The sequence below is a fragment of the Anolis carolinensis genome, chromosome 4 (assembly GCF_035594765.1).
Source record: "Anolis carolinensis isolate JA03-04 chromosome 4, rAnoCar3.1.pri, whole genome shotgun sequence".
In the NCBI taxonomy this organism is placed as follows: domain Eukaryota; kingdom Metazoa; phylum Chordata; class Lepidosauria; order Squamata; family Dactyloidae; genus Anolis; species Anolis carolinensis.
The window spans coordinates 194,135,906-194,152,414 of NC_085844.1; the positions used below are offsets into that span (position 1 = coordinate 194,135,906).

The following is a 16,509-nucleotide window of genomic DNA, read 5'->3' on the forward strand; positions in this document are numbered from 1 at the left end:
AGACCAAACTCCTACCATGCAGGAAAACACAATCAAAGCACCCCCCAACAGATAGCCATCCAGCCTCTGCAAAAAAACCTTAAGAGAAGGAGACCCCACACTTTACACACAAATTCAGCAGAAAGAAACTATAGAAAGAATGCTAAAAAAACAACAGACATTACATATTGTTTTAACTTGTGAAATGAGTGAAAAAATGCAGTACAGTAAAGAGAAAATTGCAGAAATCAGAAACAAAGCCTTACTTTCCCCCACTACTCTGCAGTGTGATAAGGTATAAAAGGCATTCTACCCAGCTATTAAAATGAATGTGTCCCAATACACCATTCAGCCATTAATCAAGGAAGATGAAATGAGAGCTCATGTTTCTTGAGCAGACAGACCTGGATAAGAATCCATATAGGTCTTCCATTCCCTATAACAATCTAATACTATATACTGAATATTGGTGTGGGAATTTTTCTATATGAAAGTCAATGGTGGAACACAATGTATTTCTGTTTCATGAATAGTGTTTATAGCAGGTAAGAGTAACACAACTGCAAACATTAACTTTGCAAAAGCCAATGTACACTAGTGTCATTTGCTGGACTTCTTTCAGAAATTACAGTACCCTAGAATACATAAAATAGCCATTCTAAAATTGCAAATAATCTTGTTCCTGGCATTCTAACAACCTGAAGCACAATAGGAATGATAACCCATTCCTATACTATGATCCTCATCAAGAGAACACACTGCACCATATGAAAATATATGCGGTTTGATAAATCCTGAAACAAGATTAAGATTGCAGAAGGAGGAAATGGCAAGATATAAATACTATGCTAATCATCTGGGAGGAATTTCAGGAATTACGGAATCAGGGAGGTCCTACTGAAACAACAATACAGGTAAACTGAATCCAGCAAAGAACAGATTTAGAAATTACTGAACCACAATGGAATCGAAGTCTCTAGTTTCTTCCATTTCTTCATATCTGGGCAAGAATTCCAGGGGCTGTGAATATGTGTTTGCTGTTCATTACCTTGCTACCCATTTCAATTATATTCACAAGAAGGGCTGGTGAGTTACGGGTTGCTCTGTAAACAAGGTATTCATATGGTGTAGCGCTTCCCATTTGGGAAAGCTCATACAACATTTCCTCTGCATAGATCCTTTCGACTCTGAGATAATATATCAATTGCACATAGTCAAGGACAGCTACATCACCACATATTAAATGTCTTGGCAATCAGAGATTCACTATAACGTTTGCACAGGAGGCAGTACTGTATATAAAACTGTCAATTTAGTCAAAGAGTACATAGAAACACATCATATTAGATAGTACATGAAGACAAATGCTCTATATGTGACTACTTTCTTGCTACAATATATCTATCAGAGAGCTTGGGCTAACTAAAAGTGTGATAAATAAATCCATCAATATACAAATGTGATTGACATAATCCAGTGGTGATGTAATTTTAAAATCCTATTATAATCAGTCAATTTCTAGAATAATCTGTTTCAGTGAAAAATATTCCCCATAATTTCTGGCCAAAGACAAAACTGGGAAAAAAGACAGGTGTTCAATTCTTGCGCAGCACTTCCCTACAATTGACCTTCTGCCATCTTTCTACTGCATATTAAAAGATAGAAGTTTTCAGATATATTTATGCACCATGTAGTGCATAATTGCTAACAAAATTCCATCCAGCCACACAATATATACAGGAAAAGCACTTATTCTTCAAAACAATTACTGAAAGAAAACACCAAAGCTCATCGTGTTTTTATTTTCCATCCTGCAAATATGCTTCAAAGGGGAAAGGGCTATTTGTGCATCAGGGCTCACTGCCAGCTTTCTTCCCCTCCATGTGTCATATTTCATCACCCAGCTTTGCCACTTGGAATGGTTTCAGTGTCTGATCAAGTTAAAGTCCAACTGAAAGCAATTCAAGCTGAAAAGCAAATTTGCAACCTCATTCTCTTAATTTATTTTAAAACTTTCTAAATAGGTATGCTAAAGACAAAATGAGTAAACAACTTAAGTTCACTTGTGATTTTCCCAGTAAAACGTTGATACAAATTCTAAGCATTCACAACAAAAATGGCAGTATTAAACTACCAAAGTGTGTGTGTGTGTGTGTGTGTGTGTGTGTTGGGGGGGGGGGGAGATACCAGGGAAGTCAGGATGACAAAGCAAATGCTGGACTGAAGTTCAACTGAGCAAATGCTCTTTAGCACAGAACAGTTAAAAAGAGATATGCTCACTCTGTACAGTGGGACTCTGCAGGAGGTGTGAGTACATTTGAAGACACAGTATGATTAAATAATGAGAAACACATTAAGCAGCTAGTTTCTCCTTTATGTTTCTTAAAGTCAAATGAAACATCCGTGTAAACATTCACTTCAAGATTGCACACAGTATTCCATTATACTGTGTAAAAGCACAGTTGAACCTTTATTTATGAAACCCTGGGGAATGGTGAAAACATCTCATACTTCAAACAGTACTAGACATGATAATAGTGAAATAAGAGCTAAAAGCAGTAATACCATATTATTGGCCATGAAAAAGTACAAATTATATCTACATTATTTATATGCTGCTTTTTCTCGCTTAAAGAGACTCAAAGCAGCAAACAGTGTTAAAAACAATGCAATACACAATTTCAGACCTAAAGACTATAAACATTAAAATAGAATTAAACCTAGAGTTATCTAAAAATGAATAGTTAAATCATTAGAACCTATTTAAAAAACATAAATCACCACCCAATGCCCCCTAGCTTGGTCACCTACCACAAGCGCTACTAGATTTAGTAATAGTGAAATAAGAGCTGAGAGCAGTAAGAGGTAAAAACAATAATTCCATATGACTGGCTATGAAAAAGTACAAATTAATACATATACACATATGTACATTATGACACCTCATAAAATATTGCAAAGCTATTCCCAGGACTACAAGATTTTCTGTTCTCACCAGTTAATCTTAATCTATGCATACCATCTTACCAGAAGCATCTTTTTATATACATTCACTCAACACTTGTACATCAAATAACCCTTTCATTATGTACTTCTGTCCTTATCCAGTACACCAGAATTAGGTCCACTGATTAGTGCTCTAAGATTCAAGATTACTTATATATGCTCTCTTCACCATTAGCTAATGGTGTTCTGACTATAGGTTTCTTAACGAACTTGTTATATATAATCAATATGGGATGATGGAAGCTGATGATGGATGTAGAGGTATTATGCCAAGAGATCCGAAGATAATATAGAGTGCATAAAGTGTCCCTGTGAGACAATGGAATTGTACGAGGAGCTGCATTTTCCTTTTTGCTGCAGTCCCTCATACTCCAAATATCAACCCAGAAGGCAACTTGAAGAACAGATTTTATACACTTCTCCTTTTTATACATATCTTTATATATTGTACACACAAAACAAGACAATTAACAAAGAAACAAAATAAAATGCTGACAACAGACAAAGAGCTCCACCCCTCCTCCACCACCTATAAAAAGAATTTTAAAATTATCTTAGCCAGTGGTTCTCAGCCTGTGGGTCCCCAGGTGTTTTGGCCTACAACTCCCAGAAATCCCAGCCAGTTTACCAGCTATTAGGATTTCTGGGAGTTGAAGGCCAAAACATCTAGGGACCCACAAGTTGAGAACCACTGCTCTAAACCATAGACAAAAATGCTAAAGTAGCAGTCATGTCCTCATTACTACTTACGTAACTTTATTTCTGCCTAATAATCATACAAGAAAAAAGCCCTCAATATTTCAAACCCACAAGTGTTATCTTCCCTTCTTTCTTCTTTATAAAAGACAGAAATAGCTCCCAATCATTTAAAAATGAACAAAAGTTCTTCTTTAAGCAACCAAAATATTTTATCGACTTCATATGAACCTGCATTACAGTATTTCCCCTTTATTTGTGAGGGACGCATCCCAAGACACCCAGTTGAAGCGTGAAACAGCAGATAGTACTGAACCCTATATATACTACTGTATGTATTTTCCTATGAATGCATAGTTGTGATAAAGTTCAATTTGTTTATTTCTGGAATTCTCTGTGTAATATTTTCGAATTGCATTTGATACCTGGTAACTGAAATCAGAATGCGAAACTGTATGTGTGTATAGGGGGGAGGACTGTTTAGGTATCTGTATTAAACAATCATCACACATCTGTGGATGACTGTCTGTCTGTTGTTCAGAATAGCATCAAGAGAATAGCAAAATGTCACTGAATTACTTCAGGGCTTCCTTTTGTCCCCCATACTATTCAACATCTATATAAAACCACTAGGAGAGGTTATCTGGGGGGAAGGGAGGTGTTAGAAATTGGTGTTAATACAGTGATGACAACACACAACTCTATCTCTCATTTCCTCTTAACTCCAAATAGATTGTTTAGGTTCTAAATCAGTGACTGACACCAGTAATGACCTGGATGAAATGGAACAAGTTGAATTTAATCCAGATAAGATATAGGGGCTCCTGGTTGGTCAAAAGGCAGATCAGGGAATAGGGATTTGGTTTCTCATAGAAGGGGCTAGACTAACCTGGAAGACACAGGTTTACAATTTGGTTGTATTCCTGGACCTAACTGAGGTCCAGGTTCCTGGGGTGGCCTCTCCTTAAATTTGTGAGACAACTGGCTCTGCTCTTGGACACGTCTGATCTAGCCATGAAGTGCCCTAGATTTATTCTATTTGGATTACTGTAACATACTGTAAGTGGGGCTACATTTAAAATTCAGAAACTAGGCTGCAGCAAGTGTGTTACTGGGGCAGGGTAAGGAACCATATCAGTGCACTATTACAACAGCTCCACTGGCTGCCTGTCTGTATCCAAGTAAAATTAAAAGTGATCTATAAACCCCTTAGGTTAACATCTAGACTATTCTAGATCTTTCCGTAGGAAAGTTAAAACTTGGTTGTGGGGCCAGGTTTTCGAATAACAATTAGGCAACACTAATTATTATTATGTACGCTGGAACTCAATTGACAGACCCAGTCTTTTAGACTCGAACATGCCCATCTGTATTTTATAAGTGTTTTATGAATGTCTGATGTAATTTAATAACTTTTTAATTGATTCACAATGTATTGTACAATTTTATATATGTGTTTTATTGTAAGCCGCCCTGAGTCCCCTATTGGGTGAGAAGGGCGGGATATAAATATTGTAATAAATAAATAAATATTCTAGAAGATAATAACTTCTTGTATAAACCTTCTCAGACACTAAAATCCTCAGAAGGGACTGCTTTCTTGCAACTGCTGGAAACATGAGATAAAGTCTTCCTGGTGGCTGCCCTAAGGCTCTTAAAACTCTCTTACGAGGTTGGCCAGAATGATTTCTTCCTTTTTGTCTTTCCTTCAGCAAGCAACGTTTTTTTTATTCTGACAGCCTTTAGAAGTCAATGTATTTTTATTTGCTTATTTTATTGCTTCTTGTACTTTTGTCAGTTTGAGACTCAAGGCAGCTTACAACAGAGAATGCTATATTTTTGTTGATCTGTTTTCTATCCTTCTATAGATGTAGGTTTTAAATTATTTTTGTACATTGAAGAGTTAAATTCTATTTTAATTTAGACCTTTTGTATGTTTTAGCTATACTGTATTTGCTTTAAATTGGAAACCACTGCGGAAAGGGAAAGTATAAAGTTAACAACAACAACACACACCAACTTCACACATAATGCAAACATCTCCTTTTCCCAAACTCTATTATATGGCCTTCCAGTGCTACTTTCCTTCTATCTCTCAACAAACCACTCTTGTAAAGTTTTACCTTACCATGTGTTCCATCCTGGTAGGAGATAGGAATTATGATGCCTGAATGTTCCATTAAGATGTTTTAAAAACCCATGAGTGCATTTAGGAGGACCTGTGCTGGTGTTTGTTAAACTAGTTGTTCTCCCATGGCCATGCAAGGCCAGATATACTCCCAAGTGCAGTCAACCCGCTCCAGCCATTGCCTGGGAGCCAATCAGCTATTTTTCTTCATTCAGTGGTGTATCCATCATCCCCCATACAAGGAGAGAGGCTGCTCTTTCATTCCTAAGTGTACCAGGGCAGCCAGATTGTGCAGTCCCACAGCCAACCAGTGGCTCAAGAAAGGTGGATCGGCACCTGGGAACCTACAGCTATTTTGTACACCTGGGGAGCAAAGATACTGCATAAAATAGTCCTTCTACAATATTTTTAAAAGTACTTTGTTGATGTAAAAAGGGTTAACCATCTCGGAGATTAAGATCGTCCTGGGAGGCCCTGCTCTCAGTCCCGCCCCTCTCGCAGGCGCGACTCGTGGGAACGAGAGACAGGGCCTTCTCACTGGTGGCCCCTTGGCTATGGAACTCCCTCCCCAGTGATATTAGATCAGCACCCTCCCTCCTAGCCTTTAGAAGAAAAATAAAAACTTGACTATGGGATCAGGCTTTTAGTGAATAGGGCAGTGCAATAACAGATCTGGAAAATATGGAATTGACTATGGAAAGGCCTGGATTATGACTATGGATGGCGTGATTTTAATTGTAATGTTTTTAAATGTTTAATAATGCCTATTTTTAATTTAATTTAATTTTAACATCTATATTATATGTTTTAAGGCATTGACTAATTGCCTCCACGTAAGCCACCTAGATAGAGAAAGGCGGGATAGAAATAGAGCATATAAATAAATAATAAATTTAGGCACATGAAAGGTTTAGGCCAGAGTGTGTAGCTCAGTGCTCACTGTAAAATGCAGCATCAGGCTTCTCACATATCTCAGTTTTCATATAAAGAAAAGGTAAGCAAAACATACCCCTGAAGTCCATGTGGCTCCACCAAGGACACTTTTGTGATCCACAGCATCTCCAAAATTTCAAGAATAACCTTTTTCTGACTGGAAGAACAGTAAATTACAGCTCCTAGAAGCCTCTACATGCAACAATTTATCTTTTAAGTAGGCTGCAAGACTTCCTTGTACCACTTAACATCAAAAATACCAAATGTTGAGAAATAGACTTCCAGACACTGTGGGGTTTTTCAATAGTCCATGTCATCCCCAGATGCATAAAAGTAGCCCCCAGGTCTGCTGCAGTTGCTAACCGTTCATTTTAAGAGTATTTCTACTTCTCATAGCATTAAAACACATCGCAAAATGAAAAGCTCACGTCACATTTGTAAAATTGTGGTTTACCTGGATATTTGGACATGTCTCTGCTGCTCTCATTTAATATTTAACCAAAAACAAAACAAAATCCCAAGGCTACTACAATGGTTGTTTGTTGGCTTGCATCTAAACCTGAAATCCTTCTATATCCCTGTTTATTTCTAGGCACCACCCAAACTGCTACCGATAATTGAAGCAAGATGATGATGATGATGATGATAATTGCATTTATTACCCGCCTCTTCTTGTGGTTCAAGGTGGAGTACAACATGGTTAAAACAGCAAGATAAAACAAAACATTATCAAAATACATATAACAAATACACATAGATAAAATACACATTAAAAATCCCCCTGCAGGCTAAATTTTACAATTTAAAATTTACTGAATATAAGAGTAGGTAGATAATAAACTTTGTCTACAGGGTAACTTGCTCTTGAAGGAGACTTTCCCAAACAAGCTCTCATACTTGGACATACAGTAGAGTCTCACTTATCCAACGTTCTGAATTATCCAAAGCATTTTTGTAATCAATGTTTTCAATACATCATGATATTTTGGTGCTAAATTTGTAAATACAGTAATTACTACGTAGCATTACTGCGTATTGAGCTACTTTTTCTGTCAAATTTGTTGTATAACATGATGTTTTGGTGCTTAATTTGTAAAATCATAACCTATTTTGATGTTTAATAGGTTTTTTCTTAATATCTCCTTATTATCCAACATATTCGCTTATCCAACGTTCTGCCGGCCCGTTTATGTTGGATAAGTGAGACTCTACTGTAGTCTCTTCCCTACTCCCACTAAACAATCCTCTCTCTCAATTCAGACTGCTGTGCTTCAACATTGTTTCTAAAACAGAGACAATTTAAAATCCTAATTTACAATTGAGGCACAACTTCATGTTCACACACATCTTTTCACTTTCTGTAGGATACATTTATAACTTTAGTCTTATAAATCAATGCCATGCAGCATGCAGAAAGGCTCTTTTTAAAATAATGTTGCTAATTACGAGCCACACATCATTTCACTTACTGAACAGTGACCAATGAATGGTGTATGATGACTGCAGAAACGGGATGTATGACACAGGTCTAGAAGAGAATCATTCTGGTGGTGCATATGTGTATGTCGGGGGGGGGGGAGGCAAACAATACAACATGAAAATGGGAGATGTTAAAGTAAAACTATACAGTGGGCCCTTGATATTCACTGGAATTTGGTTCCAGGACATAAAGACACTGTGGATACCACAATCTGGGGAAGCTCAAGTTCCGTTACATACACTGGCATAGTCAAATGGTGTCCCTTATATAAAATGGCAAAAACAAGCTTTGCCTTTTGGAATTTCTTTTCCTGCTATCCACATCTCATGCTATACACTTCAGCATGGCAAACAAATAAAAAGTGAACGTAGACTTCAACAGAAGGAAATAATAAACTAATTAAAAGAAATTATGGAATAATTCACAAGTGACATAAGAGCCAAGTGACATAACAGAGATATCAAACTGAGTAATCAAACAAAAATACACAGTCAATATACAGTCCCATCCCGTCCGTCCCCCCCACCGCATATTTGCAGGTTTGACTTTGGTGGGTGTGATTAACAATCTTTTGGGCCCCTTCTACACTGCCCTATATCCCAGGATCTGATCCCAGATTATCTGATTTAAATGAATTGTATGAGTCTCCACTGTCAGATAATATGGGATAAGAAGATAATCTGGGATCAGATCCTGGAATATAGGGACAGTGTGGAAGGGCCTTTGGTCCTCCAGCGTTACTCTATGGTTGGCTTCTGCCAGACATTGGAGGACCTAAAGATTCCCAAAGAGATGTTCTCTCTGGTAAAAATGTAGCATTTTAAAAATTTGCAGCTTCTCACTTTCACAAGGGTCTGGGCCCCTAACCCCAAGAAATGCAGAAGGCTGATGGCATTGTCCAAAATCTCTCAATATACTCAAGGGTACTTGAAAATGATTGAAAACGTAAGTAGAAATCTTAACCTAAAACTCAGAAAGATAAAAAAAACCAAACAGCAGAGGGACACTTAGCAACCAAAGAAACAAATAAGATCTTTCCTAATTGTGAAACCTCAGAAACAGACATTGCCTTTGCTAATTACCAGAATGACCTCTAAAAACTAGCAAGAGATTGTGTGATTCCCCCTCTTGAGAATTCCACTGCTGCCACCATATGTGAAAATTTCCTCATTTCCCCATCTCTCCCATCAATTCTGAGGCTTCCTCTCAGTAATCCTGCTGCTGCCACCAACTATAGGGTTTCCACCTTTTATCCCACAGCTGTGGCCACAAAATGTTAGGGTTTCCAATCCTTATGCCACAAATTGTGGGATTTAAACTTGGGCATTCCCACCAACTATGAGAACTTATCTCAGGCATTCCTACCACTACCGTCAAATATAGGGATTCTGCCCTCCAACCCACCAGCTTCCATGGTATTCACTACAAGTACAAAGAGTGAGGGATTTTCTTGATGCAAACCTGTGTGATGCAAACTTTGGGGGCCATCAAAATTCCCTGATGATTTATGCAACTTTGGTCTTCTGTCTTTATATTCAATAGTCTGAATCCAAGCTTTCGGATAGGATAGCATTTTTGCAGGCCTTTTGGCCTGCAGAAAACAAGGTGCATAAAAACAAGCCTCAATTCAACCATAATCAAACACAAATCCATTTCTAATTGCACTCTACTCAAAATGCAAGGCTAGCAGAATTCACTGTTCAAACTGAACCCCCAAGCGTCATTCACTAGCCTTACATAAAATCTCCTCATTCAATCAATTAGCATTCACTGAAACATTCCACTCTAATATAAACACAGTAAATCAAATATACAACCATGACATCATAAAAGTCATGTGACCTTCTACTATGTTTCAGGCAAGAGATCAGAGAAGTCATAATGCCAGCAAGGAAGAAAAACAGCAATGCAGTGGGTCCCTTGATATTGGTTAGAGTTTGATTCCAGGAACCCTGTGGATTTCAAAACATAGTGATGTTCAAGTCCCATTATATACAATAGTATAGTTACAGACAAACCTGAGTAACTACTACTACTAGCACTGGTACTATCATTCGCGCTGGTGGAATCAATTCATTGAAACAGTTCTCCTCTTTCCTCCAATCCACTTTTAATTCTTCTCTGCATACCCCATTCCTTTTACAAAGTCTGTCTTTCTACTGTTGTTAGGAAAGTTGGGAGTGAAGTCCAAAACACCTGGAGGGCCGAAGTTTGCCCATGCTTGCTCCAAGGTCACTCAGAATAGATCTATGGCTGAGTAGGATTCTAATCCTGGTTTCTAAGAGTCCTAATCTACATCAACTCACTACATCTTACAAGGTCTCCTGATTATATTGTTTACTTCCTCCTCTTTTCTTTCATCCTTTCTGCCCTTCCCAATTACAAAACATACTTTTTTATTCCCCAAGCCAGTATCATTTCCTTCTTTTCCAATACCAACAACCCTCTCCCTTTCATTGTCACTTTTCTACCCTTCTATTCTCATGCTGCCCTACTCTTTCCTCTATCCTTTACCTCTCCTTCCTGCACATTTATTTTTTCCTCTTCCTACTTTTCTTTCTCATTTTATTTCCCGTTGTGCCTGTCTTCATTTTTCTCTTCTATTATTTGTTCACCTCTGCCACTCCTACCTATTTACCACCCCAGATCCTCCCTGCACCCCTCTTGAGTTCTTCTTGTCTTTCTTTCCTTTTTTCCTCCCCGTCTTCTGCAAATGCACCTTCTTTATCTTTCACTTTCTTTTTTACATACCACTCTGGGGCTGTTATCCTGTTAATGGAACATGCTATCAATAGTCCTTTATATGCCTTCTTTATAAAAAGTCATTGTTGAGCTTGGTATGTTTAGGTTTTACGTTATACATTTTGATAGGTTATGTTTTAATTAATTTATATATGTCATGTTGTAAATTGTTCATATGTGGGGTTATTTTGGACTATTATGTTTGTATTTGTTGTTGTACTGAGGCACTGAATATTTGCCTTTTTCGTTTGTTGAAATCCGCCCTGGGACTCCGCGGGGAGATAGGGTGGAATATAAATAAAGTTTTATTATTATTAGTCATCCCTCTGCAATAACCAAGGCCTATCTCATGACCCACACCATTCAGTTGTTGCAGGTTCCTTGTAGACATTACACAGATGGTGGAGAGCAAGGGAGTCAAAGAAATTCATGCAGACATATGCTGAATGATTACATCTTTTGCTGAAACCTGTGCAGTACCCTTGCCCTATAACCTGTACTGAGAAGAAAGTAGGTAGGAAGTCTGAAATTGACACCAAGTGTGATGACTCATGGGCCATGTAGTCCCGTTCCTAGTACTGTTGTGACAGATGAAGAGGAAAACTTGGGTTTCCCACTGTTTCTGCCAGATTTGGAGCCCTTGCAGCTGCAGGATGTTTGCCCACAAGAAGTCAGCCAAACAAGCCTTGAGGAGAAATCTCCCCCATTTTCTCGCCGCCTTTATTATAATCAAGATAGACACGCTCGGGAGGCGACTCGCCGAAGCACCCGGATAGCTGCCAGACAATTAGATGATTAAGTCTGTTTCCCTTGGGAAAGTTTAAGGAGTCCTGCATCTGGACAGTATAGGTTTCGGTTCTTGTTCCCCAGAGAAAGTGTGCTTTGGCGGGAAAACAAGATCCTATATAGATGTTTGGCCACAAAGGATTCCTTGCGGAGTCAATTCGTCAGCTCGTGGAGTGAGATCGTGTGTAGACTTCGTACCCCAGTTCCCAGCTCCTGAACCAAGTTTCCAGCCCTGCCTTGTTCCACGGATTTCTATGGACTCAGTTCTTGTTCCACGATTGTCTTGTTTCAAGTTGGACCTTGCCAAGTCTCAAGTCTTGCCTTGCCTTGCGTTTTAAACCACGGACCCTGTTTCTCGGATTCCAGCCTTGTTTTCCCCTCCTTCGGATTTACCTTGAGCCTCAAAGACTATGGACAGTTCCCCACACTATTGCTTGCTAAATAGTGTGTGTTTTCGGTGAAGTGGATTATAATTTTGGACTTTAATATCATATATTGGACATTGCTTTCCTGGACTATATTTGACCTTTCCTGAAGGGTCTACTTCTGGACTATAGTCTACACTTGTTTTTATTGACTTTATATAATTCTTTAATAAAGATATTAGATAGATTCTGGCCTCTGCGTATGGTTATTGGTGCTCTGCAGCCTGGGTCCTGACACCAAGGTCTCCTGAAGCTGAAAGAATGATTGCAGCCTAAAGCCAAGGACAAGTGAAAGGCCTGCTAAAATCCATTTGATCTGAGACTATCAGAGATTTCTCCCAATAAGTGAGCTGGGAAATAAAACTGCAGAAAATTGCAAAAGAGACACTTAAAGATTTCTTTCGAACGTATAGTGAAAACAAAAAGAAGTGGTGGACAGAGAAGAAGTAAGAAGACTGATAAGAAAAGGAAAGATTAAAGAGTAAGTTACTCAACTAGTGAAGAGGAGTATGCTTTTGAATGATGTGCATTTTGAGGCAGATGGATAAAAAGTATGGAAAGAATAGCTTTACAAGGTTACAGACTGTGCAGTTGAGGAAGAGTGAAGCTCTTGACAAGGCTACTATCAGAACTCATCCTCTAGAGTTGTAGACAAAAAGTAGGAAGCAGATTACCAGGTAATGATGGTGTCACTGACTTCCAGGTGTGCAGTGTTTGTGTTTCTTACTCCTCAACTAGAGATTGTAGATGCTGAAGACCCATTGCCATAATCAATTAAGTGACACACACACACACACACACACACACACACAGAGAGAGAGAGAGAGAGAGAGAGAGAGAGAGAGAGAGAGAGAGAGAGAGAGAGAGAGAGAGAGAGAGACTGCCTTGATTCCAACTGTTGTTAAGCAGAAGATACTGACCTAGTTAGGTATCTGGTGTTTCAAAGCAGCTTCATAAATCTCCTAATTATTCTCCAGAAGCTTAGCTGTTTTCAACCCTCCTTCTTGACAGAGAGCAGGACTTTTTGGATTCCCATCTTCATGAACTTGGACTGGTTATAATTTATGACAATTTAACTTCTTGCTGGCTTTATCAGGAGTGAGTAATGGGGGGGATACTTCTACTACTTCTACTATTAATAATAATAATTAATAACTTTATCTATACCCTGCCTTTCTCCCTGTGGGGACTCAAGGTGGCTAACAATCCCACACTTTAGTCAAGTTTAAAAAAAGCAATACAAAAGATAAAAACAAATAGTAGGGCGGTAAAAACAGATTAAAATATAATAAATACACTTAAAATAGCTTTTAAAACTCAGTCTCTCCCCATCCCCAGTCCCACCCAAAGCCTTATCCTTTTTCAAATGCCTGCTGGCAGAAGGTCTTAACCTGTCTTTGAAAAGCCAGCAGGGATGGGGCCATCCTGGTCTCTCTTGAGGAATTCCACAGTCTGGGAGCAGCCACCAAATGGCCCTCTTCCTGTGTTCCCACCAAGCACGCTGGAGCTTGTGGTTAGACAGACAGTCGACCCTCCCCAGTAGATCATAGATGTTTGACAGGTTCATAGAAAGAGATAAAAATCAGAATGAATGGAGAGTACTTTTATTTTGAGTGAGGTTTCCTTTCTCATTAGAGCACTCCAAGCAAAAGCACATACTGTTAATGAGATTTCCTGATCCTCTAGAAAGTTTGTTCTATGTTTAAATATATAAAATAAAATTCTACATTTGGGAACTACTATATTTCCTAAATACCAAAAATCAATACAACCCACAGATTAAAAATCTATTGTATCACAACTTGATTTCCAACCATAGTTTGGCTAACTTTCAAGTATCTTCTCTAGAGATGTGGAGGCATAGGAGGTGGGGAAACACATAAAATTTTAAGAGTGAAAATTCAATTTCTTTCTAAGATAATTTCTTCAGCTTTGCCCAGTGGAATAACCGAGACCTTTGGGGGCATAAAACATGCAAATGAATTGTTTCCTAAACTAGAATAAGTGAAATTACTTATAAAATGAAGTATTACCAACTCCAAATGACAGAAACTGTATAACATGAATGGCTGCATAAAAGACAATCAATAGAATTAGAGAATTCTTGTGCATATTACTGACATACACACACTCAGATACAATACACATTTCTCTACCTAGAGCATGTGACCATATTAATGATGAGAGCATGCAGAGGACTTTTATTGTTTGTGATAATATGCTACTGAAAATGCATTATTTTCAATGTTGATTTAGACATTATACTTAAATATGCTACTTATCTAGTCTTTAAGATTATGAGTGCATAAGAACAATCTTTAGGAGAGAGTATCTGTATAAATATTTTATATTTTTGAAATTTAAAATTAAAATTATACATAGTAGTACAATTTCACTTTACATTAGGAATGATATGGAAGGTTGATCTGAAATACATGCAGTCTTTATTTACATTTACTCCCAAATGTTTACTGAATCCAACATCTCTCATTACATCTAATATTACACCTCATATTTTCTTATGCAGAAAGGAACAGATGATTTGCAAGAGGAAGGTTGGCTATTCAGACTTTTAGCTTATAATAACTTGAAAAGGAATGGGTTCCCTAACCATATGACCATTCTTAACTCTGAATTACCGTGTTTCCCCGAAAATAAGACAGTGTCTTATATTAATTTTTGCTCCCAAAGGTGTGCTAGGTCTTATTTTCAGGGGATGTCTTATTTTTCCATGAAGAAGAATTCACATTTATTGGCGAACAAAAAATGAACATTTATTATATACTGTACAGTAGTTGTCATCACAAACCAGCATAACCAGGCAAACTGTGAATCCTATCAAGAATTTCTTGTTACTACCATTTATTTCCATGTACAACACTCTATGGTATGTACATTTACTGATCCTGCAAGCTCTGGTGTTCTGTTCATCGGGCATGCTTCCAAACAAAAACTTTGCTAGGTCTTACTTTCATGGGAGGCATTATATTTAGCAATTCAGCAAAACCTCTACTAGGTCTTATTTTCAGGGGAAATCTTATTTTCGGGGAAACAGGGTACTTTCAAGAAAGCATCATGTACAGTATGGTTACCTGCCTGGCCCCAAACCTATGATTTTCATGGTAGCTGAAATCACCACACTACAGGTCAGAGGAATTGGTACATGCCACTTTTTTTGTAACTGAATGAAAAAATCCCCTTTATATATAAATATAAACCTATCCATTTCACAAAATGTAAGTTGCAATCTGTCCAGTGACTGTTTTCTTAAAATTAGCGATAAAAACATTGCCTAAAAGAAAGGAACCCAGTTAGGCCAGTTTAAAACCAGATAGGTGGCAATTTCCAAAGTAATAAAGTACTAGACCATGCCATGACTTGTTCAAACGTAATATTTAAGAACAAGGAAAATGCTGAACAATACATTGTTGCAAGATGGCTTACTCATCCCAGTATGTAACTGCAAGGTGCTAGCCTTATTTTCGAAGCCATCAAGCTTTCCAGGTTACATAATATTGGTGGGAAACACAATGGAATGCATACTCAGCACCACTTAAGAATAGTACTTCATGAACTGCAGAAGTTACCTCATGCAACATAGCATTAAAGTGTATTTCAAGTGTAGCACTCAAATATTAATCACCAGACACAGCAATTTCTTTTTAAAAATTGAATACATTTTCCACTATCAAAAAACAGAAAAATCTTTGATAACAGAAATAGTTTCTATGTATAAATGCTTTTGATTAGAAATCTTTCCCCCTCAAAATTAAATTTAATACATTTTGAAAATGAGAATAATGTAATTTAAAAGGTAAAGGCACAGAATTTTCTAATAAAACTTTACATAACCCCAATCAGACTACAGTTTAGAGGAAGATGGGAGAAAATATGCCCCAGAAGGCTCTCCTCTTCTTTGTGCTCCTAAACCTTTCTGAGAATAGTGATTCCTTTTTAAATGAATTGACTGTCCCTCCTGCACTATTTAAAAATTTGAAAATGATTTATAAAGATAAATAGAGATGTGTCTACTCCCAAGATTTATTTGACAGGGTAGATATTTTTGACAGTCTGTGCAGCCTCCAAGGCCAAAGTTGATCCCTTTCCTAGAAAAGTTGCCTAGCCTTGTTGTAAAAACTATTAAGAGTATAAGACTGTCATCAGGCATCCAAACACTGTGTTTCTATAGTAAAGCAAAAGGTAAGCCAGGCTAGAACACACTAACGGGTCTCTTCCACAATTACTTTCAGTAGCGAACACAAAACTTGCCACATCAGATCTCTTCTCATGGGACATTTAACCAGCAGCTGTTGGAAGAAATTGCAGCATGAATC

The 16,509-nt window shown here is 37.8% G+C and overlaps 1 protein-coding gene across 1 annotated transcript in view; it reads right to left on the minus strand.

The window, feature by feature from the left end:
- Positions 1 to 16,509, minus strand: part of ilrun (inflammation and lipid regulator with UBA-like and NBR1-like domains) — a 51,132-nt gene that overhangs the window by 23,035 nt on the left and 11,588 nt on the right. The gene's annotated exons all lie outside the window — the stretch shown is intronic.